Genomic DNA, 18,402 nt, shown 5'->3' with positions numbered 1-18,402 from the left:
TTCTCAGTCACACATAATACTCATCATATAGCCATCCAACCACTCACTGAGTCATCAATCCCACTCCTAGGACACTATCATACATATGAGTCCATAAGCACATACTCACACAACCGGAACCACTGAGCCTAAGCTGCGGTCTGAACCTGGCCTCGAGTCCTTCAGACTGGCCTAACTCCACAACATAGAGAACACATCTCATACCTCATCCATGACATCACAAACCGACAGCGGACAATTGATACCGAGCGCTCAACATAACATACGGATGAGTGGAAGGAATTCAATGAGATACACTTTCAGCAGAATCAATGATGCACGATAAGGAAGGAAAGATGGGAAATTTTCCTATATGCCCAGTAACCTCTCGAAGATAGGTATGAACGGCATCATATCGATCTGCAAGACTCTACTAGACACTTACTCATAACTCGTAGAACTTATGAACCTAGAGCTCTAACACCAACGTGTCACGACCCCAAAATCTACTTAGTCGTGATGGCACCTAACCCAGCCCGCTAGGTAAGCCAAATAACATTCAACACAATTCTAATGAAATAAAAGTGGTCAAGAAATTAAAATAACTGAATTTCTATATAATAACCACTGGTAGCACAAGTCATGAGCCACTAAGACTTAGATTTACAAGCTAGTATGAAATAAATACAACATATATTTGGAATGTACATAACATATTACAAATCTAAAACTACCAAGGATAAGTGGTAGCTATATCAGGAAAGCAAGTACATCTTCAATGCCAGCTCCTGTCATCCATAGTATTCTCAGCTCCAAGATCTGCACACAAAGTGCAGAAGTGTAGTATGAATACAACCGACCCCATGTACTCAACAAGTATCATAACTAACCTCGGTGAGGTAATAGAAGCAAGAATTATAAATAATACTCGCCAATCACCTGTACAATTCATAACTCCAACAAGTACAGAATAGTAATATGATTAAATCATGAAATCACAAATAAAATCACCTTGGTACTCACAATTTTCTTCACATACACTGCTCAGTCAACAATCAGCATATGAGAAATAAGGTATACAACCAAGGAAATTGCAAGTAAAGATGAAATGCAATAACAAAATATCAATTGGTTGTGGTGTGCAACACGATCTAAATGGAAATCACATCATGGCGCTAAGGCCTACATCAAAATCTCAATAACCGAACCAAACCAATGATCAGCTCTCCCAGATCCCACATCAACTAGAAACCCGTCAGTTTCTCATAATCCGCGTGTACACCATCGAGAAGGAACATTAGAAGGTGATCCTAGAGGGATGGATCCATATCCATACGCAGTACGGATAACTCACATAATGCATGGACAACTCACGTGCTAATAATATCAACCGCATGGATAACGCACGTATTGCACGGATAACTCACGTTCCAATAATATCAATATCTGGATCCGCACAAATCATGTGTTGCATGGACAATACACATGCCAATAACATCAACTGCACGGACAACTCACGTGCTAATAATTACAATCCGCCCGGCATGGTTACAGGCTCAATATCAAAATCCGCCTGGCGTGGTCACAGGCACAATGACACAACCCGCCCGGCGTGGTCAAAGTCACAATATCACAAGACACCAGGCATGGTCACAAGCATAACAACACAATTCACTCGACATGGTCACAAGCTACCAGTCCAAATCATATCTCACAGAAAATAAATATACAAGAATACATGTATATGATCAATACGTATCAGGTTTCATATTCCCATACTAGTATAAATAACATGCTAAGGTGTATACATGTGCAAAGTGTGTTATCATATCTCAAATTAGCAATTTCATCATGGAAATAACAATTATCAAGTTCAATCAGGAGATTAGCCTCTATGTAACCTCAAACATGATTAATACAGATCACAACAGGGTTAAAAATATGAGAAACATCATAACTTAAAGATTAACAATCAATTCAATGCATATTACAGCCTAAGCACTACCTCGAGCATGGATAAATACCTCGGTGTTGACACATGGGCTCAAACCCCACACATATGCGCACCCATAGCACATAGCTATCACAAATAACTCAGGCATCTAGTGCCTCAACCAAGTTTAGGTAAGATACATACCTCAAGCAAGCCAAATGAATACTCTAAGAAGCCCTTCCCGCATGAATAAACCATCGGACAGCTCGAATCTAGCCAAAATAACTTAATATCGTAAATAAAAGCCATATGAAATGATTTCGAATAATAAAGCTTCAATTTTTAACTAAAATCAAAAAGACAACTCAAAAGGTCAACCCTAGGCCCTCACCCCGGAACCAGACAAACTCACAAATTCCGAATAACTATTTCGATATGAGTCCAACCATACCAATTTCATCCAAATCAGACCTCAAATCGGCCTTTCAAATAATCAATTTATGATTCGTAAAAGTTTTTACTAAAATCCTCAATTTCTTCAATTTAATTCATCAATCAATCATTAAATTCAAGATTGGAATTATGAAATTTAAATAAATCTGAGGTCAAAATACATACCCCAATCCAAGTAGTGAAAAATCCCCACCAAAATCGCCCAAAATCGAGCCCAAAACCTTGTGGGGAAAAGTAACTAAATTCCAAAATAAGTAAAACTGTAGCAGCTCTCCCAACCCGAATCAAATCCTAGATGATCTCAAAACTCATGTTTGATAAGCCCAACATAATTCTTGTGAGATTACACCTAAGATAGCCTTTTGAATCACCCAATTTAGCCTTAAAATTAGGGAGATATGGTGTTATGAAGTTTTAAAGGAAGTCTAAAAATTTCAGGGACATAAATGGCATTTTTATAATTATTTACACCAGAATAAAAAGAGCACAAAAAGAAAATCTTCGTTTTAGCACCCAAAACTCATTCGGAACCTCCTGGACACAACCTACAAACCTGCTCGCACACTCAAAACACCAAAAAGAGGTCATCTTTACCCGATATTGACCATGGTCAAACTCCAAATTCATAACTTAATTAGTTTCTCAACAATTGATCCAAAACACACCTGAGCCCCTTGGGATACCATCAAATCATACCAACAAGTACAAATACATTATTCAAACGAGATGCTTCTGACTCCCATAACTAAGTGTATGTGAAACCCTATTCGCAAACACGAAGGACAAACACATGCCTGACAAATACTTCTTCGCGATCGTGAGCCTTGCTCCGGGATTGCGATACACTGCATCACACCAACATATTAGCTACTCCAAACTCAACAAAAATGGTCTGAAACTACCCCAAATCATACGTGAAGCCTCCGGGACCTCGTTCAAACATATCAATCAGACCTAATACCTTATCTAAATTTATCCAAAGGCTCGAAACACCGCAAATAATATCAAAACCAAGAATCAAAGATCGAAATCTTTCTTTTTTGCTTTCAAACCTTTAAACTTTGTCGAACGTGTCTGAGCCACATTTAGACATTCCGAATTACAACCAAATTACATAGATAAGTTTCAATCAACTAAATAAACCTATCTAAGGTCTCAAAACCACAATCAGAGCTCGATAATACAAAAGTTAACTCCCGGTCAAACTTAAGAACTCTCCAATTCTTTAACTTTCCCACTTTCGACAAATAGAGTCAAAATCCTCTATGAACCCCCGGATCCAAATTCGAAAACACGCCCTGGTCAAACATCACCATACAAACCTATTGAAACAATCAAATACCAATTTCGAGCTCTTTACTCAAAATTCAAACCTTGGTCAACTCTTCCAACTTAAGGTTTTTAAATTGAGGACCACCCTTCCAAATTAACTCCCAACCTTTCAAAAATCTAAACCGACTATACACGCAAGTCATAGTACATAAAGTGAAGCTACGCCAAGTCTCAAACCACCAAACAGAATACTAAATCTCAAAACGATCGATCGGATCGTTACATGTAGTCCTATAGAGAATGTGTACTCTACGGTGGATCAGATTTGCACAATTAGGACAACATTTACTATGTATGTATTATCAAGAAAGGTTCTATATTAGCTAGAAGGTTGTATGTGGCATGAGGTACTTATTCTATCAAAATTTCTAGAGTGTCAACTCATCATATGACTTTGACAATTTTGATCAGTACATTTAGGTGTTCGGGTTAAGTGGAGTTGATTTTCTTAATGGTTGATTGAAAAATAGTTTGAAAGGGTTATGTATATGTTCATATACTTATTGGTAAGGAATATGATAGACTCGAGGAGACATTGAGAGATAAGTTGCCTTTCCGCAGATTCATCATATTTGGGTTATTGCTTGTATGGTGTACGGACCACATCGTCTGATGTTCCATGTGGAATTTGGTATGACTTGTCAGTCAAAAAGCTTGTACAGGATGAGTAAAAGTTGATGGACCTAGAATTAGCGCAATCGAATATGAATAAGGTAATGCTTGGAAGAAGAATGTCATTAGCTAGCTCGAAAATTAGCAATCGTTTTTATCGGACAAAAGGATTTCATGACTTGTTGATATGATGTGTGGTTATGAGTTTCCATAGTTTTCTATCATCACTGGCAGTTTTATGAAGGAATGGAATGAGAATCTACTTGAAGTTGGTCATTTTGACCGGTAGTGGGTTGGCAATGAGCAGTGTTATGACTAAGAGAAATGGCTAGGATATGAATGGTGGGTGATGTATCATAGAGGTTGTGTTTGGGTATTTTATTATAACTCAATAGAGGTTATTGAGGGTGACACAATAGAGGTATATGCTAGAATCATATTTTGGAAGAAAATTTCAGGATCGGAGTTGAGCTGAAAAGCATACAAGCGGAGGTTGACATGGACGATCTTTAGTCAGGATATGTTAGTAGATTTGTATGTGTGGGGTAACATGAGATCATTATTGTGAATGTGTATGATGTGTTTATACATCTATTTGATGGTTTTGTAATAACTCTTGGCACGTTCGAGGACGAACGTATGTTTAAGTAGGGGAGAATGTAACGACCTGATTGGTCATTTTGAATTTTAGCTTTTCATTTTGTGATTCGAGACCTTAAGTAGGTTCATTTGATGTATTATGACTTGAGCGCATGGTTGGTTTTGATTTACAGAAAGTTCGGGAGTGTTTCAGAAGAGTAATTCTCATTTTTGAAGCTTTAAGTTGTGAGAATTGACCAAGATTTGACTATTTGGTAAACAACCTCGGAATCAGGATTCGAAGGTTCTAGTGGGTTTGTATGATGATTTTGGACTGGGGCGTATGTTTGTATTTGGTTTTGGAGGTTCTAGGAGGATTCAGCACCATTTGTCAAAAATTTGCAATTTGAAGAATTTGAGAGTTCTTGAATTTGACTGATAGTTGACTTTGCGGTTATCGAATTTCGATAGGTGCTTAGGGACTGTCGATAGGTTCAATTTGTTGATCTAAAATTGTATGCAAAGTTTGGTTGAGGTCTGATATGCCTAGGTGTGATGCGGACTCTTGGTTGGAAGTTTAGGAACTTTTGAACTTAAGAGGGTTTAATATGTGGTTTGGCCGTTGATTCTTAGATATGATAATTCCGTATATGTTTTGAGACCTTGGATAGGTCTGGATGGTGTTTATGCACTTTTTTGGAATGTTTGGACGAGATCCTGGGTGGCTCAAGTGAATTTCGGGGTGTTAGCAGATGTGTTTTGGAAGTGAAAGCGCAAAAAAATACATCAGATGTGGAGGCCAAGTTGGACATTTAGCATCCACCCTTTGTTTCAGGCCATGAGGAAGAGTGAAGAGTGGACGCTTTGCTTCCGAGTGGGTCCAACACCTAGAGCTGAAATTTTAGCTTTTTGCTCCAAATTCTCATTTCGTATTATATCATGTTAGGATCTAGGAAGCTCGGATTGAGGCGATTTTCACCTAAGATGATGGGATAAGTGATTATTACTCAAATCTATGATTATAACATGAATATATATTGATTTTGGCTATAAATCAATGATTCTAAAAGAAAAAAAGAGGGTTATTTCTTGAAAAATAAGAAAGTTTATTTTAAGGTTTTAAGTGCGGATTTGGAATCGAATTTGGAATCAAAGAATATATTTGGACTCATGAGGTTATGGGTCGGTATCTAGTCCTCGACTAGAGTTTTGACCATGTGGTCCCGAGTTGACTTTTATTGACTTTTTGAGAATTGATTAAAGATTGAAGCTTTATTATTTGAAATTTATTTCAATGACTTTATTTAACCTTATTAAGTATTATTTGACAATATTTGAGCCGGTTAGAGGTGAACACTAAAGGAAAAATGGCTTTGGAGCTTTAAACTAGCCCATATGAGATAAGTGTCTTGCCTAGCTTTGGTTTGAGGGAATGTTTTCTTATAAATAATATTGTTTGCTATATGTAGGAGTAATGTATATGTGAGGTGACGAACGTATATGCATGTGTCATGGTTATTCATACTCGGGGACGATTCTACATTACTTTACGCTTTGATTGATTGCGTGTTCTTCTTGACTTATGCTTTACTTGATTTTTATGACAATATGAGTACAATTATTCATTCTAGAGATCATATTTCAGCTTATGACATCTTAATTGAACGTGATGGACTATTTTTGAGATTGTTGACATGCTTGATTTGGTCGTAGTCATACCTTATATTTTATATATATATATATATATATATATATATATATATATATATATATATATATATATTATTCTTGTGACTCTTGAGATTCTATGTTCATACTAAAGATCATGTTTAGTCCTTGTTGTGATATTTGGACAAAATGGCTTTTGAAATGTTTATGTGCATGTAGTACTGTAATCATTCCTCTTGATCGTATTTATGCATCTCACCTTGCTTGGTACTTATATACGTGCGCATCGTGAGGAGAAGTGATATTGTGTAATGACCCAATAGGTTATTTTGAGTTCTAGCTTTCAGTTTCATGCTTTAAGACCTTGAATAGCCTAATTTGATAATTTTTGACTTGCGTGTGTATTCCATTTTGATTTCCGAAAAGTTTAAATGTGATTTTTCAAAGAAAACTTGATTTTTGAACTTTAAAATGGTTAGAGTTTACCACAGTCAACAATCTTGATAAATAACCTTGAATCCGTATTTTAACAATTCCAATAGATTCTTATGATAATTTCGGACTTGGACGCACGTTTGGTTGGGATCCCGGGTGCCCCGAGGCTATTGCGGTGCTTATTGTGAAATGTTAAAAATTTGAACTTAAGAATATTGAAATGATTGAGTTTGGATGCTTGATTCTTGATTTTAGATATTATTTTGATGTTTTGAGCTTACGAGCGAGTTCATATGAGGTTATTATACTTGTGTGAATGTTTGCAATAGGGCCCGAGGGGCTCGCGTGAGTTTTAAATTGATTTTGGATTGATTTTATAGAGTTGGCTATTGTTGGTGCTGCAGACATCGCATTTGCGATGGACTATTAACAAATTCGAGTCACACATTCGAAATAATGGAGGTAATTAGGCAAATTCGCATTTGTGAATCTTAGCTCCCTTTTGCGATGGTTCCTTCTTTGCATATGTGATCTCCTTGTCGCATTTGCAATGAATGCAATTGCGATGCATCTGTCGCAATTGCGATGTCAGTGGCTCAGGGCTAGTTTGCATTTGCGACCAGCTGTTAGCTTTTGTGAACATCGCAATTGTAAACAAGAGTTCGCAATTGCGATATCTGCATCTGGGTAAAAATAGAAAATTTCGGGATTTGTTCATTTATTCCATTTTTGAGACCTAAACTTTGTGGAGGCGATTTTTGAAGAGAATTGTCTTCCCAACTTCAAGGGTTAGTAACTTTAAGACGTTTTTGATCAATTTTCATTACTTATCATAGATTTTCATCCCTAAATCTAAGATTTCATAAAGTAGAAATAGGATTTTGGGTAGAAATTTAAGATTTTGTATTTTAGAAATTTAGACCTCGATTTGAGGTCGGATCTCGAAACAAATTGCATATTTGGACTCGAGGGTAATTGAGTAATTGGGATTTGGTCTTGATTTTGGATTTTGATCAAGTGATTCCAAGTTGACTTTTTGTTGACCTTTTTAAATATATCAAAGATCGAACCTTTTTTATACTAGGGTGGCTGCTAAAACTTATTTTGACTTACTTGGGCATTATTTAACTAGATTCAAGTGGTTGGGAGGCTTGTTCTAGAGGAAATGTTGTGTTGGATTGTTGATTTTATTCCGGAAAGAGGTAAGTAACGTTGTTAACCTGGATTTAAGGGAATGAGGACGTGATTGGTTTATTTTCTATTTGATCTATGTGTGGGGATAACGTATATTCAAGGTGATGAGTGTAAATACTTTGTTATCGGTTAAAGCATGCGGGGAGAACTAGTTTATTTTGTGCCTTTAATTATACCATGTCCTTACTTATTTAATTCTTCTACTTGTTATATACTCTTACTTAATACAAGTTTCCATTTGATATATGCCTTACTTATCACATGCCTTATTTGTCACGTGCTTGTACTTGCTTCATGCCTTTACTATTTGTATGCCTTTATTTGTTACCTGCCCTCATATGTTATTAGATAGATGCATTTACTTGCTTCATCTCTTTACCTATCTCATGCTTTTACTTTCCTTATGCCTTTACTCGTTTATTGTCTTGCTCTACTATGCTATGTCGGATTGCGTGACCTTTATATTGTTCTTATGTTTACGACTTCTTGAAGTCTTTGTTATTACATATAAGTGTAAGGCTAGTTCTTGAATATTGGGTTGCCTATCATTCATTGTTTGCGTTCATATTTCCTTGGTAAATTATGCGTTTTATTTCTCTTTTATGTTATATTGTAAGTTTTGCCATACTTGATTGGTTATTGGGCGTTTTCATATGAATTGGTATATTGGATCGAGTTGCACGCTGTAACGGTATTGAGTATTAATGGTATTATGATTGGATCGGGCCTTTACTATTCGTATGCCTTTATTTGTTACCTGCCCTTATATGCTATTAGATAGATGCATTTACTTGCTTCATGTCTTTACCTGTCTCATGCCTTTACTTTCCTTATGCCTTTACTCGTTTCTTGTCTTGCTCTACTATGCTATATCGGATGGTGTGACTTTTATATTGTTCTCTTGTTTACCACTTGTTGAAGTCTTTGTTGTTATATATAAGTGTGAGGCTAGTTATTGAATATTAGGTTGCCTATCATTCATTATTTTTGTTCATATTTCCTTGGTGAATTATGCATTTTATTTCTCTTTTATGTTATGTTGTGATTTTTTCCATACTTGATTGGTTATTGGGCATTTTCATATGAATTGGTATGTTGCATCGGGTTGCATGCTGCAATAGTATAGAATATTGATGGTATTTTGATTGGATCGGGTTACACACCGCAATGGTATATGTTTGGATCGGGTTGCACGTTGCAAAGGATATAATGTCTTGTACTTATTCTTGGTTGTTGTTCTCCACTATGGTGTTTGCTTTATAAGGTTATGTCATGATGCTATTTCTAGGACTTGTTATTTATTCTCTTATTTAAACTTTCTGACTTTACGCGTCTCTCTGTTTTGCCATTACTTTCTGCTTATCACTTGTACAGGTTTTTAGCAAGTGTCTTGTCATAATAGCCTCATCAGTACCTCGTCGAGGTTAGGCTCGATATTTATTGAGTATATGGGGTCGGTTGTACTTATACTACACTTCTGTATTTCTTGTGCAACTCCCCGTTTTGGTCCAAGTAGTGCTCTCAATGGTGATTAGCTTGGACTATTCAGGAGACATGAGGTAGTGTTGCACATGCCATTTGCAGACCCGGGAGTCCCCTTCATATCCTTTATTTACTATTTACTGTACCAAACAGTATTCTATTTTCTGTCAGACTTTATACTTATTACTCTTAGTAGCTCATGTACATGTGACATCAAATCTTAGGAAGAGGATTAGATAGCGTTGGGTTGTAGACTTATTATATATTTATGAGTTTTTTCTCTTTATCTTTATTATAATGGTGTTAACTATTAAATTTGCTTTATGTAACGACCCGACCAGTCGTTTTGAGTATTTCAACCCCGTTTTCAATATTTGATGTTCTATATATGGGTATTTGCGGTTGTGTGACTTGCTAGGGTGGTTGGTTTGGTTTCGGGGAAGTTTTGGACTGAATTGGGATACGTAGTCCCAAGGTTCCAAGCTTAAGTTGTAAGAGTTTATCGGAGTTTGACTTTTGTGTAAACGACTATGGAATGGTGCTTTGATGATTCCAATAGCTTTGTATGATGATTTTGGACTTACGTGTATGTACGGATGTGGATTAGGAGGTCCATAGGTTGATTTGGTGCTTTTTGGCAAAAGTTGAAAAGTTGAAGGTTTGGAAGATTGATAGGTTTGACCAAGAGTTGACTTTGATGATATCGGGTTTGAATTTTGGTTCCGGGAGTTGAAATAGGTCCATTATGTCATTCGAAACTTGCATGAAAAATTTGAGGTCATTCCGAGTTATTTAGGCTTGTTCAGCATAAGTTTTGAATTTGAAAATTTGGATTAGTTCCTTAAGCTTGAATTGAGGTGCGATTTGTGATTTTGATGTTGTTTGGTGTGATTTGAGGCCTCGAATAGGTCCGCCTTAGGTTTTGGAATTGGTTGGTGTGATTGGACGGGGTCCAGGAGGCCTTGGGTGTGTTTCGGATGGGTTTCAGACCATTTTTCCATGTTTTGAAATTGTTGATTTATGTTATCTGGTTTCCTTCTTCGCGATCGTGACAGGGCAGTTGCCCTCGAGGAAGGAAATTTGTTGGCAGGTGTGGTTGTTCATCGCGTTCGCATGGAGTAGTTCGCGTTCGCGAAACTTTGGAAGGTATTGGTCTTCGTGATCGTGAGATGGGAGACGCGTTCGGGTAGAAGGGGAGGCCAACTTGGGGCGTCAGGCTTTTAGCGTTGGTCCCCCAATCGCGAAGGGTATGCCTAGGCAAACCATAAGTACCCTATTTTTCGAGGGTTTTAGTCTTTCTAACATATTTTGAGTTATAGAACTCAGATTTGGGGGATTTTTGGAGGGAATTTTCAGGATTTGGATTAGGATAAGTGTTTTTTAATAGGATTTGTTCATCATTCATGAATCCAACCTTGATTTTAGCATTTAATTGGTGAATCTAAGTGAACAAATTGGAGATTTTAGTAAAAACTTTTCTGAAGCATAAATTGATAATTTGAGGATCGATTTGAGATTGGATTTTGATGAAACACAAATATTTGGACTCGTATTGAAATGGGTGTTCGAAATTTATGAGTTTTATCGGGTTTCGAGGTGTGGGCCCGAGGTTGGCTTTTTGGGTTGACTTTTTTATTTTGCGATAAAGATCTTAGCTTTATCATTTGGAATTATTTTCTATGGCTTTTATTAATGATAATAAGTTATTTTGGCTAGATTTGAGTCGTTCGGAGGTTGATTCACGCGGGAACGGCTTCTTAACGTACTGATTCAGCTTGCTTGAGTGAAGTATCTTACCTAAGCTTGGTTGAGGCACTAGTTGCCTGAGTTATTTGTTATAGTTGCGTGCTACGGGTGACACACATGTGTGTGGTTGAGACCATATACATGCACCGGAGTATTTATTCATGCTCGGGTTAGTGCTTAGGCTATGATATGCCTTGAGTTAATTGCTAAGCTTCATGTTGTGATGTTTCTTCTATCTGTACTTCTTTTGTGAGCTATCTGTACCATGTTTGAGGTTATATAAAGGTTAATCTCCGTATTGGATCTGATAAATGGCTACTTTCATGATGTATTTGCCTGATTGAGCTGTGATAGCAAACTTTACATATGCATACACCTTAGCATGTCACTTATACCAGACCAAGGGTATAAAATGTTATGTTCATTGATCATGTACATGTATTCTTGTATATCTGCTTTTTGTGTGATATGGATTGGACTAGTAGCGTGTGACCATGCCAGACGGATTGTGATATTGAGACTTCGACCATGCCGGACGAATTATGATATTGAGCTAGTGACCATGTCGGGAGGATTGTGATATTGGCACCTGACTTGTTCGTGCAGCATGTGAGTTGTCCGTGCTGCACGTGAGTTGTCCATGCAGTTGATATTATTGGCATGTGAGTTGTTCGTGCAGCATGTGGATATGAATCCATCCCCCTAGGGTCACCCTCTCATGTTCCTTCTTGATGGTGTACACACGGTTTGTGAAAAGTTGATCAGTGGTTTGGTTTGCTAATTGAAGTTCTGAAGAAAGGCTGGCCAGTGTTTGATTTGGTTATTGCATTTCATCTTTACGTGCAATTTCCTTGGTTATTTACCTGACTTGATGCATAGCTTCTTTATATGCTGGGTTGTTGACTGAGCAGAGTACGTTATGTTATTGCGTACACCAAGGTGGTTCTATCTATGATTCATGACTTGATCCCATTACTGTTCTATACTTGTTGGAATTTATAAATTGCACAGGTGATTAGAGAGTATCATTTATAATGCTTACTTTTTTTATCTCACTGAGGTTAGTTATGATACTTGCCGAGTACATGGGGTTGGTTGTACTCATACTACACTCTGTATTTAATTATGCAAATCCAGGTGTTGGACCGAGCCACCAGTAGCCGAGGTTTATTGTTGAGTATCTTGGAGAGACGAGGTTGAGTTGTATCTCGACCGCAGTCTTGCCATCTCTTTTCGTTTATGTACAATTGTTTTTCATTCAAACAGTATTTTTATTTAGAATTTCAGATTTGTACTTTCATTTTAGAGCTCATGACTCTGTATTTACGAGTTTTTGGTGATTCGTTATGTATCAACATTGTTATTTATGTTAGTCAGCCTTAGACTTGTACAATTTCTGTTAATTCAGTATTTATATTTTGTTTTTGTTATGTTTGGCTTGCCTAGAAAGTGCGTTAGGCGTCATGATGACTGGTTGGTGATTTTGGATCGTGAGAAGTTGGTATCAAAGCCCTAGGTTCATAGGTTCTATAGGTCATGAGCGAGTTTAGTATAGTCTTGCAGATCGATACGGAGACATCTATATTTATCTTCGAGAGGCTACCAAACAGTTAGGAAACTTCACTTTCTTGCATTTTTGTCATGCAGATTTATTAATTCTGAAGTTTGAACCTTTACTCTTCTATTCTTTCACAGATAGTGAGGACACGTTCAGCCGGATCAGGCGGACATGCACCAGTACCACCAGTTAGAGCCACGAGAGGTCGGGGCCGAGGTAGGGCTCACATTATAGCTAGAGCAGCACTTGTGGAGCCACCAGTCACTCCAGTAGAGAAGCAGGTTCCAGATAGTGTTGAGCTGGTGGGACCAGCTCAGACACCGGCGATACCTATTGTTATACCTGGTCTTTATGAGGCCTTGACTTAGATCTTGAGTGTATGCATGATCTTGGCTCAGGCGGGTATGGTACCAGTTGCACCAGCTATCTTGTAGGCTGGGGGAGGAGCCAAGACTCCCGCCGCCCGTACGCCGGAGCACCTAGCTTAGGGTTATCAGACACCAGGGGTGTTACCAGTTCAACCAGTTGTTGTTGCCCGGGCCAGAGTTGATCCATGTATGTCCGATGAGGAGCAAAAGAAGTTGGATCGATTTAAGAGGCTTGATCCTCCCGAGCTCAGTTGAGGAGAGTCAGATGATGCTCATGGTTTTCTGGATTGGTGTCATTGGATTCTTTGCACAACGGGTATTATGGACACCAGTGGAGTTGCCTTTACTACTTTTCAGCTGACAGGGGCAGCCTACAGATGGTGGTAGACCTGTGAGTCAGGCAGGCCAGCTGACGCAGCACCACTTATATGGCATGAGTTTTCCATTCTCTTCTTAGTGAATATTGTTCCACAGACTCGCAGAGAGGAGTTGCATAGGGAATTTGAGTAGATACGCTAGGGAGATATAACTGTGACCCAGTATAAGATAGGATTTGCAGATTTGGCACGTCATGAAGTATGGTTAGTTTCCATAGAGAGAGAGAGAAGATCAGGAGGTTCATTGACGGCCTCAACTATGGCTTACGTTACAATTTGTCTTGAGAGGCCAAGACGGATGATAAGTTTTACCAAGTGGTTGAGATTGCTAGGCAGCTGGAGCATGTTCACAAGCTTAAGCGGGAGGAGCGGGAGGCCAAGAGGCCCCGTAGTTCAGGTTGTTTTAGCAGTGCCTCATCTAGAGGCTAGTCATGTTATAGCAGAGGTCGTCCTTTTAGGCCTGCTCAGATAGTTTGTCATATTCATCATAGTTCATAAGTTAGCCACAAATCATATAGTACTCGTCTGGTTCAGTCATCATTCAATGCACTGCCGGCACAGAGTTCTTACTGTGCTTCATCTGCACAGGGTTCCGGTTAGATCCCGCAATTTCGTACATTAAAGTTTCGTCTTAAGTTAATCGACGTAAGGTCGGGAATGAGATTATTTTGAGATTATAGGCATTATGATATTTCAAACAAGTGATGAGTAAATTCGTGAAGGTGAGAGGGTAAGAAAATCAAAGAAAATGAATTTTCGTCGAAGTTTGACATTTTTGGATAAAATATGACGCGAGATAAAATACCCGGTATTTATGGACTAGTACCATACAAGGTACCACATGGCCATGATAGTAAGGTGTATAAAGTGTATTAAAAGTGAGTAGTATTTTAAGTAAGTTGACATAATTCTTAATTATTGGGTAATGGGATATTACCTAATTAATTAGGGAATTATGTGAATAATTGATAATTAAGTGGTTAAAGATCTCCTTTGGGGATGCCACATGGCATTAAAGATAAGCCAAAATGGCACCAATATGTATGATGAGTCATAACACATATGGCGCCTACTTTACACGTGAAAGTCTTTGATACAACTTTGTTTTGGACATAACACCAATGTGTATAATAAGTCCTTATTTACCTTTGGTTGGTTTCTTTGTTAATAATATAGCTTGGAGAAATATTGAAGACATGATAGAATGCAAAGCCAAGAACGATACTCATCCCTACACTTATCTTGATGTAATACCAAAATCCATTTGGTAAGGGAGTTATACAGAAAGGTAAAGCCAAGAACGAAGGTGAGAGTATTTGGAAATTCATACGAGACTCCATATTATAATGGCAACGAGATTTTTTGATTCTGAGGGAGTACGGTGTAATCCTTCTCAAGAATATCATACGAATCTTTCCCTACTCCAGGTATGTTAAGGCTATCCCTTCTTTCTTTTTGGCATGATCTATACAACACGAACGAAACGAACAAATGCACAACTTCCATAAATGACTCTATTCATAGAAATACTAGAGATGCTTTCGTATGATTTAGACATGTATTGTTTGGTATGGCGGGGCTCTGTCCCGACCTTTATGACAATTATGTATTCTTAGAGGCTTGTAGACAGATGTCATGTACGTAAAAGATTGTATGGCCTTGTCGGCCTATGTTCAGTATACGAGTGGTTATTTTGGCCTTATAGGCCCGTATGTCTTAAGTATAAGTTGGTATTTCATATTGTATTCTACTTATCTCATGTCAGCTTCTCCGGCTCAGTTATCTATGATAGTATGATACGAAAAGATACATTATGTTGGTACTCGGTTGAGTAAGGTACCTGGTGCCCGTCGCAGCCCATCGGTTTGGGTCGTGACAAAAGTGGTATCGGAGCAGTTCTGTCCTAGGGAGTCTACAAGTCGTGTCTAGTAGAGTCTTGTTTATGGGTGTGTCGTGCACCACACTTATAAGCAGTAGGCTACATGGCATTTAGGACTGTCACTCTTTCTTCTTATTTTAGATCGTGTGGTAGAGCTCAGTTGTAAGAACTCAATTTCCTAAACTCTATCTTATTCGCAATACAACGATGCCCACATCCAGAAAGACGGTTGGTAAGAGATATAATTGTGGAAGAGTTGAGTCAGAGGAACTCAATTTTTTGCATCATGCTTATGATGGATAAATATGAGGTATTCAGCAGATCATGTGTATACTAAGACGTATAAGCCTATTGATAAGGAACCTTGAGGCAAGAATATTTATCCACCTTTATGGTGAAAGACAATGAGAGATTCAGAAGATAAATACAAGTTTCAAGAAGTAAAAGAAGCAAGATGAAGAAGGATACAAGGTACCCAGTTAATAAAGATTATCATTATTTACCATTCAGGGAGGGAGATATAAGCATTTTGAGTTTTCTTCAACAGTGACAGATGTATGTACAATCGGCCACACCGATCTGAGTTATGCCCTATGGGAGCTAACAGAGATAGTTTAAGAGAAGGACGGAATATCAAGATCTGGTTGGGGTTAGAGTAACCCAAAATGGTGAATGGATTGTTTGTGTTAGTTGACATTTCCGAATGATATTGCAAATGTGGTAATAGATCTCCTTGTGAGACACCCAGATGGTGCACTCTAAAATAGTACAGCTAGATATGAGTACTACAAAGATAGGCACTAGAGTCTTTGAAAGGGATAAATATTACCTTAGTGTGGCTCCCGTACCTAGTAAAGAAAGAATGTTAGGCAACCCGAAGAGCCAGTAGATGGAGCAAGAAGAGCTAAAAGCAAAAGAATGTCCTGTTGAAAATTTCAAAATAAAGTGATAGACAGAAATATTAACGGGAAATAAGAAAAGAGTTAATGAAGCATTATGAGTAAGATATGATACATGGATGACAACGGTATATCAAAAAATGACAGTATTACAGAGTCTATAGTCAAGTGAAGGAAAAGACGAGAGGTGACAGGCCTTGAGACACCAAAAGAGTATAGGCCATAAAGTCATATCCTCCTTTCGAGAAATAAGTTCGTGACTCTAACGTGATTACCATAAGGAAAAATTAGACCCCAGAGTAATAGAAATCAGTATGGGCTGGTGAACAAGATAAACTAAACATGAATTAGGGACTGAATGATTTGATAATGATCGACATCATGAGAATTTCAGATTGCATTCTGGCGATAATAGAATGGACAACAGAAGAATACCCTTTTAAGGTCATTTAGGAAGACGCTTCCCTAAAGCAAGCAATGTAAGCAAAGTTAATCTTAAGGGACTGTATGTGCCAGTTACACTAAGTGTCACCCTCGCGAGTAAGGAATTTTGTTATCCTTGGTACAGAAGGATTACCGCAAGGCAGGTAAGGGTTATCGATGATAGGCAAGGATGCCAAATATGAAGAGGTAAAACATCTATAGGTAGATTGTCGTAGCGCTAAATCTTAGTACTCCCCTAAAGGGGGAAATATGGAGTGATGTGGCGTTAAGTCAGAATTAAGTGGCTCTAGTAACTATGGAATGGTAAAGGAAGAATACGATAAATATGAGAAAGGAATGAGATTGCACTTATTCAAACCTTACAGATATGCTACGATTCCAGAACATTAGGCAAACACGACGTCAAGGAAAGGAGGTAAGGGTTCCTGCCCGAGATGTTATTGAAAGATAAGGAGCCAGTGTGAGACGTAAGTTAAGACAAAGGAAATAATCCAAGAAAGATTACGTGGAATAATGATATGAGAATGGGCCAACGAGTACTTAGTAGTTTATTCAGGAAGAGCCTAGTTATGGCTAGACAAGAGGATACAGACAAATCAATAGATCGTGCAAGATAAACATAGTGAACCCTAACATGGGGAATTCAGTCTCGCAAATAATGATATCGTGACCCTTGAGATAAATTTAGATAGGAGTTGGGATAGTAAAGGTACCGTATGAGTGTTACAGAAATAAAAGAGAGTCCCACTGGGAAGACAGTAAAAATATCAGTTCAGAAGCAACCCTACAAGCACAAGGGCTTGGAGGTAAGTAACTACGGGTAATTACAGGCGAGGAAGGACATCAAAAACTTCCATCGGGTATACGGTGTGATAAGCTCACAGCTTTACAAGAATCAGAGGATCCTCCCTAAGTACTACAATGAAAGACTAGCTGAGGAAATAAGGAAGAACGCTTCAACCTAAGCACAGTGACCAAAAGAGGAAATGGTCTTGTAACAACAGTCTTACAACAACATTGTATGCACTCCATAAGGAAGTGGCACCTAGAGTGGCTAATGAGTGGGAAATAAAACCAAAAGTAATATTCGAGACCATATGAATTGCACAAAATTCCGACATGCATGGGAACTAAGATAAGTTAAGTATGCACGTAACAAGGGGCAGAAAGACCAGAAAAAGTAATTGCTTATGTTTAGAGAAAGATGAGATGGAACGAAAGGAATTATTTGATCAATGATCTAGAGTTAGTTACGTTATGAACGCACTCAAGATTTTGGAGTATCATCCATGCAGCATGTATGTTGACAATCATACAGTTGTAAAAGACTCTGGTATAAGTTAAAAGAAAGAATTGAGTCCAGATCATAGACAAGGGATTGAATTATTAAATGATGATATCACGGATATTCCATAGCGTCTATGAAAGGCTAAAGTAATAACTCATACCATGAGCCGCAAATCG

This window comes from Nicotiana tomentosiformis, chromosome 5 (assembly GCF_000390325.3).
Source record: "Nicotiana tomentosiformis chromosome 5, ASM39032v3, whole genome shotgun sequence".
NCBI lineage: Eukaryota > Viridiplantae > Streptophyta > Magnoliopsida > Solanales > Solanaceae > Nicotiana > Nicotiana tomentosiformis.
This window is presented reverse-complemented; position numbering follows the sequence as displayed.